At 40.0% G+C, this 12,767-nt stretch overlaps 1 protein-coding gene and 1 non-coding gene across 40 annotated transcripts in view; both read left to right on the forward strand.

Moving 5' to 3' along the window:
• Positions 1 to 12,767, forward strand: part of SLMAP (sarcolemma associated protein) — a 187,399-nt gene that overhangs the window by 56,684 nt on the left and 117,948 nt on the right. The gene's annotated exons all lie outside the window — the stretch shown is intronic.
• Positions 4,607 to 4,712, forward strand: LOC136314796 (U6 spliceosomal RNA). The gene has a single exon (XR_010727378.1). It is a non-coding gene; the product is annotated as a U6 spliceosomal RNA (small nuclear RNA).

Genomic DNA, 12,767 nt, shown 5'->3' on the forward strand with positions numbered 1-12,767 from the left:
CAACTTTTGGTTATTATGAACAGTGCTGCTAGGAACATTTGTGTACAGTTCTAGTGTATTTCAGTTATTTTGGGTAGCAATCTAGGAGTAGAATTGCATGGAACCCATTAAATTTTATATAAATACTTATCCACAAAAAATATTTATTTTAAAGAATGGATGATAATGTATTTGATAAGAAGCAATTAAATGATATAAAAGAATTAAAGGGGAATGATTGGAGCAGACAAGTTGGAAAGGTCCAAGACATGCAATGTGACTGTGTAATAATGGAAACCACTTCAGAATTTAATGTTAGAAGAGTAACTTACAGCCTAAAGCCAAGTGAAGGCAAATGAAATCAATGAGCATCTAAATAAACATTAGAAACTTTTGTTCCAAGACAAATGGAAAGTGGGCATCATTTGTATTTATTATGACAGAAAAATGAATATGTATAACATATAAAATGCCCTTTTCAAAATAAAAGAAGGCCATCAAGATTATTGTAGATAAATATATGACCAAAAAATAAGCAGTTTGTTCAAGATAAATATATGTAGTAAATAAACATTCATTCTTGCTATCAACCATAGAAATAAATATTTTACAAATTGGATATTATATTAAAGTAAAATCAAACTAGTGCTAGAAAGGTTGTGATAGTGATGTTAGCTTTATATGTTAGTCTCATCCATGTGCAAAGCAACGTGGCAAAGCCTGTCCAAATTCTGAGTAGTAGAATTCTGAGGTAACTTTTCTCCACTGTGTCCTTGACTCACCCAACTCTACAGGCACTGACCCAACATGCCCTTTTTTCTTTCCGGCCTAGAGAGTGCATGTTTGCTCTGCCGTAGTCTGAATCCTGCTTTTCTAGCTTTGACTAATGACACACACTTTGGGAGTTCCCACCCCTTCACCCCATTCCAAGAAAATGCTGCTACCTTTCCAATTTTGAGTCATGTTTTTTCTTTGTTTTACTGATTTTGCTTTAGGTGGTCATCTGAGAATATGCTTCATATTAATTTTTTTAAAAGTTTTTTGTGGAGTTCGGTATGGGTGGGACCAAACACTTAGGAACCATTCTCAGTTAGTACAGTACACTACAGTCATCCAAGAGGGAGTGATTTTTTTAGATGGTCTGTCAAAAGTGTATTGTAGATAAAATAGAGCTAAAATCAATAAACAGAAATTGACCCTTGCTCTATTTATGTCTCCTTTTATCTTTTAAAATACCTTTTTTCTTTCAACATCAAAAATTCTTTCCATTTCTGATAAATTTTTATTGTATTGGTAATACTTTCCCCTAATTACTAGCATTATAGGTTTCTACATCACCCATGCTTAAATCCTTTCCCTTGTTATGTAAGGCTGTAAGATTTTATATTGTTAGTTGAGTTTTGTGAAAGTCATAGATGAGGTAATGTGTAACGATCAGGAAGCCAGGAAAGGTAAAATGTAAACATTTTGCTATTCATTTTATTATGGTTGAAAACAATTTTTGGTTTATTAAGAAATATATTACTGATTTACTTTGTATAGAGCAACTGTAAATACTCTTCTACTAAACTGTAGATAATCTTCTATAGGTAGTTTACAGTAGTGTTTAATCACTTTAGTTTTTTCCACTCAGATTGGTTTCACTACTTAAGAACCTCAGAAAGAAATGGCCCTGATTTTTAAAAAATTAATACAACAGAATTGGAAAATCCAAACTGTTATGGGATTTGACACTTCTTGATCTCTGCCAACCTACTCTCTTTCTCCTTCCTTCCTTCCTTCCTTCCTTCCTTCCTTCCTTCCTTCCTTCCTTCCTTCCTTCCTTCCTTCCTTCCTTCCTTCCCTCCCTCCCTCCCCCCCTCCCCTCTCTCCTCTTTCTCCTCTCTCTCCCTCTCTGACTGCTGGATATTAGCTTTTAGCTGTTTGTCTGGCCTTTGCATATTTTCCCAATTTTTCTTGTACCTTTCTGACTGTACTATATGAAATTTCTTCAGGCATTTGCTCCACTAATTTTTCCTTGAATGTTAGTGTTTCTAAAGTTCAGTCATTGTTTTCTCTATAAATGTTATTTTTGAATATTTTATTTATTTTATTTTAGTGAGAGAGACAGATAAGAAGGGAGAGATGAAGGATCAACTTATAGTTGGCACTTTAGTTGTTCATTGATTGCTTCTCATATGTGCCTTGACAGGGGTGCTCTTGAGTCAGAGACCCCTTGCTTAAGCCAGCAACCTTGAGCTTAGCCAGTGACCGTTGGGCTTAAGCCGGCGACCATAGAATCATGTTGATAACCTTATGCTCAAGCTGGTGATCCCACGCTCAAGTTGTTGAGCCTGTGCTAAACCTAGATGAGCCCATGCTCAAGCTGGCAACATCAGGGGTTGCAACCTGGGTCCTCAGCATCCCAGGTTGACGCTCTATTGACTGTGCTACCACCTGGTCAGGCAGACAGAGAGACAGAACATCAAACTGTTTGTGTATGTACCCTGACTGGGTATCGAACCAGCAACCTCTGTGCTTTGGCATGATGCTCTAACCAACTGAGCTCTCTGGCCGGGCTTGAATCAGCTTATATTACAATTATTTTCATTGTAAACCTCTCAAATGCTGATGCTTTTCATATGTCTTGAGCCCTAAGGTCTGAGTTTTCTGCCCAACTGCCTGCATACATGTACTTGCTTGGGTGTCCTAGAGACTCCAAAAGCAGTATAGTCCAAACTGAAATGAATTATTCAGTACCTTCCCTCCAAATACAGGTAATGGCATTATCATCTTTCCAATAGTCCACTCTAGAAACTGTAGTATTGCCTTTATTACTGAGCATATAGGATCTGTCACTAAGCCTCTTTCACTACTTTTAATGCTGTCCTAGTTTAGGACTTTATTATTTCTTTATTTTAGTAACCTCATAACTATTTTCTTTGCCTTCTAATACTCCTCAAGCCATCCCCTCCCTCAGTGAAATGTCAGTTTGATTTTAGTACTTTCCTGCCTGAAAACCACTGGGCTAGGCCCCTATTATCTATCTGATAATAGTTGTAGTGCTTGACTTATCTGAAAAGGATTGGCAACTGCTTACTTCTCCATCCGTACACTCACTTCCTATCATTTTCACTTTTGTCTACTTCACATGTTGTCATCCCCCCCCCCTTGCGTGCATGCTCTCTCTCTTTTTACCTCTGTTTGCTCATGCTGTCTCAGTCTCCTCCCCACTCATCCTTACTCATTCTTACCCTGCATGACTCAGCATGTGTCAGCTCCTTTAGGAAGGCTTTTCTAATTCCTCAGGGGTTTGGCTAAATGCCCCTCCCAATTACTGGATTTTTTTTTTTTTTTTTGAAAGAGAGAGGAAGGGAAATAGAAAGAGAAGCATTAACTCATTACTCCAGTTAGTTTTGCATTGATTGCTTCTCATACCTGCTTTGACTGGGGATTGAACCAGTGACCTTGGGCTCAATCCAGTGCTCTTGTGCTCAAGCTGGCGACCCTAGGCTCAAGCTGGTGCCTTCGGGTTCAGGCCGGCAACCTTGGGATCATATTGGTGACTCCATGCTCAAGCCAGCAACCTTGGGATCGAGCCAGTGACCCCAAGCTCAGATTGAAGACTTTGGAATTGAGCTAGTTGCCCTGGGCTCAGGCTGGCGACCCCGGGCTCAAGGCAGCAATATTAGGTTTCAAATCAGCGGTCGATGCTCTATTCATTGTGCCACCGCTTGTCAGGCTACTGAATCATTCTCGTTAGTGTATGAAACAATGTGATTTTTCCCTTACTTAATAAAAAGTAACCTTAACTTTATAACTTTAACTTTCCTTCTAGCTATTGCAAAATTTTTTTATTGACATATAATTAATATACAACATTAGTTTCAGGTATACAACATAATAATTTGATATTCATATATGTATATTGCAAGATGTTCACCACAGTAAGTCAAGTTAATATACACCAACCACCATACATGGTTATAGAATTATTTTTTTTGTGATGAGAACATTTAAGATCTATTCTCTTAGCAACTTTCTAGTATGCAATAGAATATTATTATTTTTTATTTTTATTTTTTTTTTGTATTTTTCTGAAGTTGGAAACGGGGAGGCAGACAGGTTCCCACATGCGCCCGACGGGTTTCCACCCGGCACGCCTTCTAGGGGGCGATGCTCTGCCCACCTGGGGTGTCGCTCTATTGCAACCAGAGCCATTCTAGCGCCTGAGGCAGAGACCACAGAGCCATCCTCAGCACCCGGGCCACCTTTGTTCCAATGGAGCCTTGGCTGCGGGAGGGGAAGAGAGAGACAGAGAGGAAGGAGAGGGGGAGGGGTGGAGAAGCAGATGAGCGGTTCTCCTGTGTGCCCTGGCCGGGAATCGAACCCAGGACTCCTGCATGCCAGGCCGATGCTCTACCATTGAACCAACTGGCCAGGGCCTATTATTATTATTATTTAGAAATTAAATTTAGCCCTGGCCAGTTGACTCAGCGGATAGAGCATTTGCCTGGCATATGGGACGAATGCTTTATCCACTAAGCAAACTCTCCAGGGCCAAAATTGCAGTTTTCAAAGTTGTGTTATTTATTTCTGTAGGTTAGATTTTGATGTGGAATTACTCATTCAAGAATATAAATATTTAGTGCTCGCTTCGGCAGCACATATACTAAAATTGGAACGATACAGAAAAGATTAGCATGGCCTTGTGCAAGGATGACACGCAAATTCATGAAGTGTTCCATATTTTTAAATGACAAAATATTAATTTGTTATTTTAATTTTTTTCAAATTTTCTTTTCTTTTTTTGTGTGTGTGTATTTTTCTGAATTTGGAAACGGGGAGGCAGTCAGACTCCCGCATGCGTCCCACCGGGATCCACCTGGCATGCCCACCAGGGGGCGATGCTCTGCCCATCTGGGGCGTCACTCTGCCGCAATCAGAACCATTCTAGCGCCTGAGGCAGAGGCCACAGAGCTATCCCCAGCGCCCGGGCAAACCTTGCTTCAATGGAGCCTTGGCTACGGGAGGGGAAGAGAGAGACAGAGAGGAAGGAGAGGGGGAGGGGTGGAGAAGTGTGCCCTGGCCGGAAATTGAACCCGGGACTCCTGCACGCCAGGCCAACGCTCTACCACTGAGCCAACCGGCCAGGGCCTTTTTTCAAATTGTAAATGAAAATATTTTTCTTTTAATTTAGCTTTAGTATGACTAATTCTTCATAGATAAAGTACACTACACTGTGGTCTAACCACACCTTTTTGTTTTACAAATTATTCTCAATATTTGTCTCTTCCTTAGTAACCCAAATAAACTATTATATTTATACCAAAAAAATATAAATGTTTAAAATTATAATAGTTATTGCTGAGTAATTTTCCAAAAAGACTGTAACAATCCTTTACAATCCCTCGTCAGGGCACACATGAGAAGTGACCATCTGCTTCTCTTCCCTTCCCTCTCCCCCTCCTCTTTCTCTTCCCTTTCACAGCCAGTGGCTCGATTGGTTCTAGCATTGGCCAAGGCGCTGAGTGTAGCTCAGCTGGTCCAAGTGGTGAGGATAGTTCAGTTGACTCAAGCATTGGCCCCAAATGGGGGTTGCCAGGTGGATCCTGGTCTGGGTACACATGGTAGTCTTTCTACTTCCCCTCCTCTTACTTTAAAAAAAAAGAAAAGAAAAGAAATTAAATTTAATGAGGTGACAGTGTTCAATAAGAGTACATAGGTTTCAGAACTGTGATTGCATTGTGTGTCCATCACCCAAAGTCAAATCATGTTCTGTCACCATATATTTGTCTTCTTTACTTTATCTTCTTCTCCTTTCCCTGGTAACCATGTCACTTTTTTCAATTCCATGAGTCTCAGTTTTATAGCCCACCTATGTGTGGAATTATATAGTTCTTAGCTTTTTCTCATTTACTTATTTCACATATAATGTTCTTACAATATAGTATTACTAACTGTAGCTGCCATATTGTACGTATTACACCCCATGACTTATTTATTTTATAATTGGAAGCTTATTCCTTTTGACTTCCTTTACCCATTTCACTATTCCCTCCCCCTGCTTCAGGCAACCAATAGTCTGTTCTCTTTCCATGAGGTTGGGTGCGGATTTGTTTATTTTTAAGATTCCACATACAAGGAAGATCATATGGTATTTATCTTCCCTGACTTATTTTTCTTGGCGTAATGCCCGACAACTTCCAAGTTGTCACAAATTGCAAAATTTCTTTCTTTCTAATTCATCTGTCAATAGAATCTGTTTCTTTATTGTGGCTGTTGTTAATAATTCTTCAATGAACAGGGTAGTGCATATTTCTTTTTGAGTTAGTGTTTTCTTTGAATAAATACCTGAAGTGGAACTGCTGGATCATATAGTAGTAGTTGTATTTTTAATTTTTTGAGGACCCTCATACTGTTTTCATAGTGACTGTAACAGTTTACATTCCCACCAACAGTGTACAAGGGTTCTCTTTTCTCCACATCCTTTACAATACTTATTTCTTGTCTTTTTGGTAGTAGTGGTTCTAATAGCTGTAAAGTGACATCTCACTGTTTTGACTTGCATTTTCCTGATGATTAGTGATGAGTATTTTTTTTCATGTGCTTGTTAACTATTTTCTTTGGGAAAATGGCTAGTCAGATCCTCTCCTCATCTTTTTAATCTGATTGCTTTTCTATTGAGTTGTATGAGTTCTTTATATGTTTTGGATATTAACCCTTTAGATAAATGATTTGCAAATATTTTCTTTCAGTAGGTTGCGTTTTCAGTTTGTGTTGCCTTTGGTGTGCATGCTCATTTTTTTGCTTCCCTTTTGAGTAAAACTCCTATTTGTTTTCTGTTGTTTTCCTTCCTTCCATTTTTCTTCCACTCTCTTCCACTAAATGACCATAATATGTAATTGAAGATTTGGTAGGATTATTGAATAAAGTTTTATAGTTTTAAGGTTTAACTCTTTAAGATTTGTTTTTGGGTAAATAAGCTCAGTAAACAGTTTGTATACACATTGATTCAGACTTTTGTTTTCTAATGGTGTGTTAGAATATGTCATTCTTTGTTTTTTAATCAAAGGAGATCATTGTATATCTGATATATTTTAATTTCGGAGCCAGTAACTCTGCCTTATTATTATTATTATTATTATTATTATTATTATTTTTATTTTTATGTATTTTTCTGAAGCCAGAAACGGGGAGAGACAGTCAGACAGACTCCCGCGTGCACCCGACCGGGATCCACCCGGCACGCCCACCAGGGGCAATGCTCTGCCCACCAGGGGGCGATGCTCTGCCCCTCCGGGGCATCGCTCTGTTGCGAGCAGAGCCACTCTAGCGCCTGGGGCAGAGGCCAAGGAACCATCCCCAGCGCCCGGGCCATCTTTGCTCCAGTGGAGCCTCGGCTGCTGGAGGGGAAGAGAGAGACAGAGGAAGGAGAGGGGGAGGGGTGGAGAAGCAGATGGGCGCTTCTCCTGTGTGCCCTGGCTGGGAATCGAACCCGGGACCTCTGCACGCCAGACCGACGCTCTACCACTGAGCCAACCGGCCAGGGCCTGCCTTATTATTTTTGATGATTGTGATATTGTGGTTGTGATGTCTGCTATTTCATCAGATGAGCATAGTTCACTTTGGGTGGGTATTAGTTTCCAGTTTTTAACTCCTTTTGTTTTTGCTTCAGTTAATGTGCTTATGCATTTGTCATTATACATGTGTGTATTTCAGTGTTTCTGTAGGTTAGATTCTGATGTGGAATTACTTGTTCAAGAATATAAGTGTTTGAAATTTTAATAGTTTTTGCTGAGTTATTTTCCAAAAAGACTGTAACAGTTTACACTCTCATACCTGGAGTATGAGAGTACTATTTTTCTACATTCTTGCCATAGCCAAACTAGTCTTAATATTTGTGGAACTGATAATGATTACTTTGTTAATTGTCCATCTTCCTGAGCCTTTAAGTCTCTTGAGAGTTTTGGAGTTAGATGCTTATTTTGCCCCTTCTCATATATGTCTCTTTTTTTAAAACATAAAATTTAGATAGTACAGGAGGGTGTAATCTTTTACTTCCACCCTTATAGTTTATAGGGTATCCAAAGTAAGCATTTTGAATTTTGCACTGAGTGCATTCTGGCCTTCTGTTGCATTATTTCATAAATTTAGTGGAATTACAACCCTGTCATGCTAGGCCAAGAGTACATTATGGTTCTGGGTTAGAAGTGGAATTATGAGATCTGCTAAATATCACTTGGCTTAATATATTCATAAGTTGGTTCATACTGTTCACTGAGTTGTAGATTGCTCATCTATGTAATACTGTATATCCTAAGTGTATTTAAATACACCTAAGAATAATAATTTCCTTTTTTTTTAATTTAGGTGAGAGGAGGGGAGCTAGTCAGGTAGACTCCCACATGTGCCCCAAACGGGAGCCACCAAGCAACCACGTCTGGGGCTGATGCTTGAGTATCGAGCTATTTTTAGCATCTGAGGCTGATGCACTGGGACTAACAGAGCTATCCTTAGTGCCTGGGTCCATGCTCAAAGGAAGACAATGGGGAGAGAGAGAGGAAGAGAAGTAGATGGTCGCTTCTCTTGTGTGCCCTCACCTGGGATCAAACCCGGACATCCATGTGCCGGGCCAATGCTCTATCCACTGAGCCACCAGCCAGGGCCAGTAATTTCCTTTTGATTTAAATATTATGAGGGAATTCTCTAATCATACTGTGATATATGTTTCATGTTTTTCATAAAAGATTTTCAGTTTGGCCTGACCAGGCGGTGGCGCAGTGGATAGAGCGTCGGACTGGGATGCGGAAGAACCCAGGTTTGAGACCCCGAGCTTGCCAGCTTGAGTGCGGGCTCATCTGGTTTGAGCAAAAGCTCACCAGTTTGGATCCAAGGTCGCTGGCTCCAGCAAGGAGTTACTCAGTCTGGTGAAGGCCCGTGGTCAAGGCACATATGAGAAAGCAATCAATGAACAACTAAGGTGTCACAACGAAAAACTGATGATTGATCTTTTCATCTCTCTCTGTTCCTGTCTGTCTGTCCCTATCTATCCCTCTCTCTGACTCTCTCTGTCTCTGTGAGAAAAAAAAATTACAAAAAAAAATTGGTTCTTTCATCAGAACTATTAAGCTAGCATGAATTGTCTGAAGCAGTTAATTTAGAATTCTGGAGTCTGGTCAAATACTTGCTGCATCCAGCAGAGTGCTAAGTAAGAAAAGACTGGTAAATTTTTGAGAATTTTGGTGTTCTGTATAGTGGCTACCATATTTTATTCTCTAGCCCTGCAGCATGCAGCTGTGAGTATTATGGCCCGTTGTTTTGAGTGTGACTTGCTTGTCCTTTAGAAATCAGAGTTGTGTGTTGTGTGTGTATTTGACCATTGTTTTTGATTGATGAGGAGCTGGCACAGATGCTGATCATTGTTTCAAACACTACAAGTCTAGTACCTTCTCTGGCAACTGTCAAGGGGACTTAAAGAGACAAAACACCCCACACCACCCCCTCTTTTTTTTTTTTTCCTTATTAGCTCTTGGCATTTAAGGAAATCTCTGTCAGGTCACTGGCTGACTGGATATAATAGAACAGAGACTTCAATGACAACACACCATAAGAAATACAGTCTTTGCAAAAGGAAAAAGTTTGGAAAAGTCACTAAACAGACAACTGCAGCCTTCAAGCAATTAAGCCCAACTGTTTGTGGTGCAGTGAATAGAGCATGGACACAGAATACTACAGTCACTGGGTTTGAAACCTGATGTTGTTGGTTTAATTGTGGACTCCCTGAATTGAGCGTGAGCTTGCCAGCTTGAGTGCAGGATCATGGACACCAACCCAAGATCACTGGCATGAGCCCAAAGGTCACTGACTTGTGCCCAAGCTTGCCAGCTTGAGCACAAGGGGTCACTGGCTTAGCTTGAATTTACCTGATCTGATCTCCAGTCAAGGTACGAAGCAATCAATGTACAATTAAAGTGAAGCAACTACGAGTTGATGCTTCTCTCTTTGCCTCTTCTTTTCTCCCTCTCTCCCCTCCTTTCCCTGTCTCTCCTTGACTCTCTTCTCTCTCTCTTCTTTCTGTTTTGCAAGAGAGGGAGAGAGAAAGACAGGAAAGGAGAGAGTTGAGAAGCATCAACTTGTAGTTGCAGTACTTTTAGTTGTTTATTGATTGCTTCTCATACATGCCTTGATGGGGAGAGTGCTCCAGCCAAGCCACTGACCCCTTGCTCAAGCCAGCAACCTTTGGGCTCAAGCCAGTGACCCTGGGATTATGTCAACTATCCCATGCTCAAGTAGGCAACCCCACGCTCAAGCTGGTGAGCCTGCACTCAAGCCGGTGACCTCGGGGTTTCAAACCTGGGTGGACTCTATCCAGTGCGCCACCACCTGTTAGGCATCTCTGTCTCTTTCAAAAGAAAGAAAAGAAACGTTAACAATCCCTAAGAGAGAACCTAATTTCTAGAGTTACTGCATTACAATATTTAAAAAGTCCAATTCTCAACAAAAAATTACCATTCAAATAATTAGGGAATTATGGCACATTCACAGGAACAACAAATTGATAGAACTCATTCCTGAGGAAGTCCAGACATTGGACTTATTAGCCAGAGACTTTAACTATTTTATATATGCTGAGAATGCTGAAGAAAACTATTGACAAAGAACTAAAGGAAATCAGGAGAGTAATTTATGAACAAATGGGGAATATCAATAGATAGAAATTGTGAAACGTATAGTAGGTGAAAATAAAAATTCAATGGAAGTTTTTGTAGCAGGTTTGAGCAGGAAGAACGAATTAAAAAAAAACAAGACAAAACGCCTGAAGAATTCAAATTGAAATTACCCTGTCTGAGGACCAGAGAAAATGATGAAGAAAAATAATAGTACCTAAGGGACTTACAGGATACTACCAGTATACCAATCAATGTATATATTATGGAAATCCCAGAAAGAGAAGAGCAAGAGAAAAGTGTAGGCCCTGGCTGGTGGCTTAGTGAATAGAGCATTGGCCTGGTGTGTGGCACATAGGAGAGGTGACCATCTGTTTCCCTTGCCCTTCTCCACTCCTCCTGCAACCAGTGACTCAAGCACTGAGGATAGCTCCGTTGGTCTGGACGCATCGGCCTCAGGCACTGAGTGAGGTAGCTCTGTACTTGAGTGTCAGCCCTAGATGGGGTTGCTTGGTGGATCCCAGTTGGGGTGCATGCAGAAGTCTACCTCACTATCTCCCCTCCTCTCACTTAAGTAAAAAAAAAAAAAAGTGAGAGATTGGGAGAAAAAAGCAGAAAAAAAATATTTAAAGAAATAATGACTAAAAAGTATTTTATAGTTTTATATTTTATATTTAGGTCTTTGGTCCATTTTAAATTAATTTTTTGTATTTGGAATGAAGTAAGATTGAACTTCATTATTTTGCATGTGGTTATCCAATTATCCTAGCACCATTTGTTGAAGAGACTAGTCTTTTCCCATTGACTAGACTTGACACCTTTGTTGAAATTAATTTGGCTGTAGATGTACAGGTTTATTTCTGGACTGTTACTCTCTTTATGTCTAGCCTTATGGCAGTATCACACTATTTTGATTACTGTAGTTTTATATAAGTTTTGAATTCAGGAAGTGTGAATCCTCCAATTTTGTTCTTTTTAAAGATAGTTTTGCCTATTCAGAGTCCATTGCAATTTCATATGAATTTGAGGATCAACTTTTCAATTTCTGTAATAAAAAGGCTGTTGAAATTTTGATAGGAATTGCATTATCACTTTGGATAAAACCTTCACAGCCATGGCTGGATAGCTTGGTTGGTTAGACTAAGAGCTTCGTCTCAAAGCGCAGAGGTTGCCAGTTCAGTCCCTGGTCAGGAGACATACAGGAACAGATCTATATTCCTGTCTCTTTCTCTCTTGCCCTCCCACTCCCTCCACACCTTGCTCTCTCTCTCTCTCTCTCTCAAATCATTTTAAAAAGCCTGACCTGTGATGGCACAGTGGATAAAGCGTCCACCTGGAATGCTGAGGTCACCAGTTTGAAACCCTGGGCTTGCCTGGTCAAGGCACATATGGGAGTTGATGCTTTCAGTTCTGCTCCTCCCCCCTTCTCTCTCTCTCTCTCTCTTTCTCTCTCTCTCTCTCTCTCCCCCCCCCCTCCAAAATGAATAAATAAATAAATAATTGAAAAAACAAACACAGCCTGACAAGGCGGTGGTACAGTCAGCTTGAGCGCAGGGTCGCTGGTTTGAGCATGGGATCAGAGACATGACCCCATGATTGCTGGCTTGAACCCAAGGTCGCTGGCTTGATCAAGGGGTCACTCACCTTGCTGATCCCCTGGTCAAGGCACATGAGAAAGCAATCAAGGAACAACTACAGAGCTGCAGTGAAGGATTGATGCTTCTCATTTCTCTTCCTTCTTGTCAGACTGTCCCAATCTGTCCCTCTCTGTCTCTGTCACAAAGAAACAAAACAATAATCATTTAAAAAAAAAAAAAAAATTAAGTCTTTCAGTCCGTGAACATGGGATGTCTTTCTACAATACTTATTTAATTCTTTAATTTCTTTCAATAGTATTTTGTAGTTTTCCATATACAAGTTTTTTACCTGTTTCATTAAATTTATTCCTAGATATTTTAATTAGATGCTGTTGTAAATGGAATTGCTTTCTTTTTTTAAGTTATATTTTTTATTTCGAAATTAAATTTAATGGGGTGACAGTGATCAATAAGAGTACATAGGCTTCAGGTAAACATTTCTATAGCATATGAACTGTTGATTGTGTTGTGTGACCATCACCCAAAGTCATTGTATATTTGT

The sequence above is a fragment of the Saccopteryx bilineata genome, chromosome 10 (genome assembly GCF_036850765.1).
Source record: "Saccopteryx bilineata isolate mSacBil1 chromosome 10, mSacBil1_pri_phased_curated, whole genome shotgun sequence".
NCBI lineage: Eukaryota > Metazoa > Chordata > Mammalia > Chiroptera > Emballonuridae > Saccopteryx > Saccopteryx bilineata.